This window comes from Halictus rubicundus, unplaced genomic scaffold, assembly GCF_050948215.1.
Source record: "Halictus rubicundus isolate RS-2024b unplaced genomic scaffold, iyHalRubi1_principal scaffold0110, whole genome shotgun sequence".
Classification (NCBI taxonomy): domain Eukaryota; kingdom Metazoa; phylum Arthropoda; class Insecta; order Hymenoptera; family Halictidae; genus Halictus; species Halictus rubicundus.
The window spans coordinates 215445-222736 of NW_027488651.1; positions in this window are offsets into that span (position 1 = coordinate 215445).

The window sequence follows — 7292 nt, forward strand, 5'->3', positions numbered from 1 at the left end:
GGATAGGATAGAGAATAGCATAGGATAGATGATATTATAGGATACAGGATAGGATAGGATAGAGGATACGATATTATAGAGGATAGGATAGAGGATAGGATAGTATAGAGGATAGGATAGGATAGATGATAGGATAGGATAGAGGATAGGATAGGATAGAGGACAGGATAGGATAGAGGATAGGATAGGGTAGAGGATAGGATAGGATAGAGGATAGGATAGGACAGAGGATAGAGGATAGGATAGGATAGAGGATAGGATAGGATAGAGGATAGGATAGGATAGAGGATAGGATAGGATAGAGGATACGATAGGATAGAGGATAGGATAGGATAGAGGATAGGACAGGATAGAGGATAGGATAGGATAGAGGATAGGATAGGATAGAGGACAGGATAGGATAGAGGATAGGATAGGATAGAAAATAGGATAGGACAGAGGATAGGATAGGATAAAGTATAGGATAGGATAGAGGATATTATAGGATATAGGATCCAATAGGATAGAGGATGGGATAGGATGCAGGATAGCATTGAGGATAGGATAGGATAGAGGATAGGTTAGGATAGAGGATAGGATGGGATATAGGATAGGATAGAATAGAGGATAGAATACGATAGAGGATGGGATAGGATAGAGGATACGATAGGATAGAGGATAGGATAGGATAGAGGATTGGATAGGATAGAGGATAGTATATGATAGAGTATAATATAGGATAGGGGACAGGATAGGATAGAGGATAGGATAGGATAGATGATAGGACAGGATAGTGAATAGGATAGGATAGAGGATAAGATAGGGGATTGGATAGGGTAGAGGATAGGATAGGATAGAGGATATTATAGGATACAGGATAGGATAGGATAGAGGATAGTATAGGGTAGAGGATAGGATAGGATACTGGATAGGATAGGATAGAGGATATTATAGGATAGAGGATAGGATAGGGTAGTGGATAGGATAGGATAGAGGATAGGATAGGATGGAGGATAGGATAGAGGATAGGATAGAGGATAGGATAGAGGATAGGATAGAGGATAGGATAGAGGATAGGATAGGATAGAGGGTAGGACAGGATAGAGGGTAGGACAGGATAGAGGATGGGACAGGATAGAGGATAGGATAGGATAGAGGATATGATAGGATAGAGGACAGGATAGGATAGAGGATATTATGGGATACAGGATAGGATAGGATAGAGGGCAGGATAGGATAGAGGATGGGATAGGATGGAGGATACGATAGGATAGAGGATAGGATAGGATAGAGAATAGGATAGGATAGAGGATATTATAGGATAGAGGATAGGATAGGATAGAGGATAGGATAGTATAGAGGATATTATAGGATAGAGGATAGTATAGGATAGAGGATAGGATAGAGGATAGGATAAAGGATTGAATAGGATAGAAGATATTATAGGATAGACGATAGGATAGGATAGAGGATGGGATAGGATACAGGATACTATAGGATAGAGGATATTATAGGATACAGGATAGGATAGGATAGAGTATGGGGTAGGTTTGAGGATAGGATAGGATTGAGGATGCGATAGGATATAGGATAGGATAGGATAGAGGATAGGAAAGGATAGAGGATAGGATAGGATAGAGGATAGGATAGGGGATTGGATAGGGTAGAGGATAGGATAGGATAGAGGATATTATAGGATACAGGATAGGATAGAGGGTATGATTGGATAGAGGATGATATAGGATAGAGGATAGGATAGGATAGAGGGCCGGATAGGATAGAGGATGGGATACGATAGAGGATAGGATAGGATAGAGGATAGGATACGATAGAGGATAGGATAGGATAGAGGATAGTATAGGATAGAGTATAGGATAGGATAGGGGACAGGATATAATAGAGGATAGGATAGGATGGAGGATAGGATAGGATAGAGGGCCGGATAGGATAGAGGATGGTAGACGATAGAGGATAGGATAGGATAGAGGATAGGATAGGATAGATTATAGGATAGGATAGAGGATAGGATAGGATAGAGGATAGGATAGGATAGAGGATAGGATAGGATAGAGGATAGGATAGGATAGAGGATAGGATAGGAAAGAGGATAGGATAGGATAGAGGATAGTATAGAGGATAGGATAGGATAGAGGATAGGATACGATAGAGGATAGGATAGGATAGAGGATAGGATAGGATAGATTATAGAAGAGGATAGAGGATAGGATAGGATAGAGGATAGGATAGGATAGAGGATAGGATAGGATAGAGGATAAGATAGGATAGAGGATAGGATAGCATAGAGGATAGGATAGGATAGAGGATAGGATAGGATAGAGGATAGGATAGGATAGAGGATAGGATAGGATAGAGGATAGGATAGGATAGAGGATAGGATAGGATAGAGGATAGGATAGGATAGAGGATAGGATAGGATAGAGGATAGGATAGTATAGAGGATATTATAGGATAGAGGATAGGATAGGATAGAGGTTACGATAGAGGATAGGATAGAGGATAGGATAGGATAGAGGATAGTATAGGATAGAGTATAGGATAGGATAGGAGACAGGATATGATAGAGGAGAGGATAGGATGGAGGATAGGATAGGATAGAGGGCCGGATAGGATAGAGGATGGGATACGATAGAGGATAGGATAGGATAGAGGATAGGATAGGATAGGGGATACGATAGGATTGAGGATATTATAGCATAGGGGATAGGACTGAGGATAGGAGAGGATAGAGGATAGGATAGGATAGAGGACAGGATAGGATAGAGGATAGGATAGGAAAGAGGATAGGATAGGATAGAGGATAGGATAGGATAGAGGATAGGTTAGGATAGAGGATAGGATGGGTTATAGGATAGGATAGGATAGAGGATAGAATACGATATAGGATGGGATTGGATAGAGGATACGATAGGATAGAGGATCTGATAGGATAGAGGATTGGATAGGATAGAGGATAGTATATGATAGAGTATAATATAGGATAGGGGACAGGATAGGATAGAGGATAGGATAGGATAGAAGATGGGACAGGATAGTGAATAGGATAGGATAAAGGATAAGATAGGGGATTGGATAGGGTAGAGGATAGGATAGGATAGAGGATATTATAGGATATAGGATAGGATAGAATAGAGGATAGGATAGAGGATGGGATACGATAGAGGAGAGGATAGGATAGAGGATAGTATAGGGGATAGGATAGGATAGAGGATAGGATACGATAGAGGATAGGATAGGATAGAGGATAGGATAGGATAGAGGATAGGATAGGATAGAGGATAGGATAGGGGATTGGATATGATAGAGGATAGGATAGGATAGGATAGCTGATATTATAGGATAGAGGATAGGATATGATAGAGGATAGGATAGGGGATTGGATAGGATAGACGATAGGATACGATAGAGGATAGGATACGATAGAGGATAGGATATGATAGAGGATAGGATATGATAGATTATAGGATAGGATAGAGGATAGGATAGGATAGAGGATAGGATAGGATAGAGGATAGGATAGGATAGAGGATAGGATAGGAAAGAGGATAGGATAGGATAGAGGATTGTATAGAGGATAGTATAGGATAGAGGATAGGATAGGATAGAGGATAGGATACGATAGAGGATAGGATAGGATAGAGGATAGGATAGGATAGATTATAGGATAGGATAGAGGATAGGATGGGATAGAGGATAGGATAGGATAGGGGATAGGATAGGATAGAGGATAGGATAGGATAGAGGATAGGATAGGATAGAGGATAGGATAGGGGATTGGATATGATAGAGGATAGGATAGGATAGGATAGCTGATATTATAGGATAGAGGATAGGATATGATAGAGGATAGGATAGGGGATTGGATAGGATAGACGATAGGATACGATAGAGGATAGGATACGATAGAGGATAGGATATGATAGAGGATAGGATAGGATAGAGTAGAGGATAGGAAAGAGGATAGCATAGGATAGAGGATATGATAGGATAGAGTATAGGATAGGGCAGAGGATGGTATAGGATAGAGAATAGCATAGGATAGATGATATTATAGGATACAGGATAGGATCGGATAGAGGATACGATAGGATAGAGGATAGGATAGGATAGACTATAATATAGGATAGAGGATACTATAGGACAGAGGATAGGATAGGGGATTGGATAGGATTGAGGATAGGATAGAGGATAGGATAGGATAGAGGATAGAATAGGATTGAGGATAGGATAGGAAAGAGGATAGGATAGGATAGAGGATAGGATAGGATAGAGGATAGGATATAGGATTGGATATGATAGAGGATAGGATACTATAGGGGATAAGATAGGATTGAGGATAGGCTAGGATAGAGGATAGGATAGATGATTGTATAGGATAGAGGATATTATAGCATAGACGATAGGATAGGATAGAGGATAGGTTAGGATGGAGGATAGGATAGGATAGAGGATAGGATAGGATAGAGGATAGGATAGGATAGAGGATAGGATAGGATAGGATAGAGGATAGGATAGGATAGAGGATAGGATAGGATGGAGGATAGGATAGGATAGAGGACACGATAGGATAGAGGATAGGATAGGATAGACTATAGTATAGGATAGAGGATATTATAGGACAGAGGATAGGATAGGGGATTGGATAGGATTGAGGATAGGATAGAGGATAGGATAGGATAGAGAATAGAGTAGGATTGAGGATAGGATAGGAAAGAGGATAGGATAGGATAGAGGATAGGATAGGATAGAGGATAGGATAGGATAGAGGATAGGATAGGATAGAGGATAGGATAGGATAGAGGATAGTATAGGATAGAGTATAGGATAGGATAGGGGACAGGATATGATAGAGGAGAGGATAGGATGGAGGATAGGATAGGATAGAGGGCCGGATAGGATAGAGGATGGGATACGATAGAGGATAGGATAGGATAGAGGATAGGATAGGATAGGGGATACGATAGGATTGAGGATATTATAGCATAGAGGATAGGACTGAGGATAGGAGAGGATAGAGGATAGGATAGGATAGAGGACAGGATAGGATAGAGGATAGGATAGGAAAGAGGATAGGATAGGATAGAGGATAGGATAGGATAGAGGATAGGTTAGGATAGAGGATAGGATGGGTTATAGGATAGGATAGGATAGAGGATAGAATACGATATAGGATGGGATTGGATAGAGGATACGATAGGATAGAGGATCTGATAGGATAGAGGATTGGATAGGATAGAGGATAGTATATGATAGAGTATAATATAGGATAGGGGACAGGATAGGATAGAGGATAGGATAGGATAGAAGATGGGACAGGATAGTGAATAGGATAGGATAAAGGATAAGATAGGGGATTGGATAGGGTAGAGGATAGGATAGGATAGAGGATATTATAGGATATAGGATAGGATAGGATAGAGGATATTATAGGATATAGGATAGGATAGAATAGAGGATAGGATAGAGGATTGGATAGGATAGAGGATGGGATACGATAGAGGAGAGGATAGGATAGAGGATAGTATAGGGGATAGGATAGGATAGAGGATAGGATACGATAGAGGATAGGATAGGATAGAGGATAGGATAGGATAGAGGATAGGATAGGATAGAGGATAGGATAGGGGATTGGATATGATAGAGGATAGGATAGGATAGGATAGCTGATATTATAGGATAGAGGATAGGATATGATAGAGGATAGGATAGGGGATTGGATAGGATAGACGATAGGATACGATAGAGGATAGGATACGATAGAGGATAGGATATGATAGAGGATAGGATAGGATAGATTATAGGATAGGATAGAGGATAGGATAGGATAGAGGATAGGATAGGATAGAGGATAGGATAGGATAGAGGATAGGATAGGAAAGAGGATAGGATAGGATAGAGGATTGTATAGAGGATAGTATAGGATAGAGGATAGGATAGGATAGAGGATAGGATACGATAGAGGATAGGATAGGATAGAGGATAGGATAGGATAGATTATAGGATAGGATAGAGGATAGGATAGGATAGAGGATAGGATAGGATAGGGGATAGGATAGGATAGAGGATAGGATAGGATAGAGGATAGGATAGGATAGAGGATAGGATAGGGGATTGGATAGGATAGACGATAGGATACGATAGAGGATAGGATACGATAGAGGATAGGATATGATAGAGGATAGGATAGGATAGAGTAGAGGATAGGAAAGAGGATAGCATAGGATAGAGGATATGATAGGATAGAGTATAGGATAGGGCAGAGGATGGTATAGGATAGAGAATAGCATAGGATAGATGATATTATAGGATACAGGATAGGATCGGATAGAGGATACGATAGGATAGAGGATAGGATAGGATAGACTATAATATAGGATAGAGGATACTATAGGACAGAGGATAGGATAGGGGATTGGATAGGATTGAGGATAGGATAGAGGATAGGATAGGATAGAGGATAGAATAGGATTGAGGATAAGATAGGATTGAGGATAGGCTAGGATAGAGGATAGGATAGATGATTGTATAGGATAGAGGATATTATAGCATAGACGATAGGATAGGATAGAGGATAGGTTAGGATGGAGGATAGGATAGGATAGAGGATAGGATAGGATAGAGGATAGGATAGGATAGAGGATAGGATAGGATAGGATAGAGGATAGGATAGGATAGAGGATAGGATAGGATGGAGGATAGGATAGGATAGAGGACACGATAGGATAGAGGATAGGATAGGATAGACTATAGTATAGGATAGAGGATATTATAGGACAGAGGATAGGATAGGGGATTGGATAGGATTGAGGATAGGATAGAGGATAGGATAGGATAGAGAATAGAGTAGGATTGAGGATAGGATAGGAAAGAGGATAGGATAGGATAGAGGATAGGATAGGATAGAGGATAGGATAGGATAGAGGATAGGATAGGATAGAGGATAGGATAGGATAGAGGATAGTATAGGATAGAGTATAGGATAGGATAGGGGACAGGATATGATAGAGGAGAGGATAGGATGGAGGATAGGATAGGATAGAGGGCCGGATAGGATAGAGGATGGGATACGATAGAGGATAGGATAGGATAGAGGATAGGATAGGATAGGGGATACGATAGGATTGAGGATATTATAGCATAGAGGATAGGACTGAGGATAGGAGAGGATAGAGGATAGGATAGGATAGAGGACAGGATAGGATAGAGGATAGGATAGGAAAGAGGATAGGATAGGATAGAGGATAGGATAGGATAGAGGATAGGTTAGGATAGAGGATAGGATGGGTTATAGGATA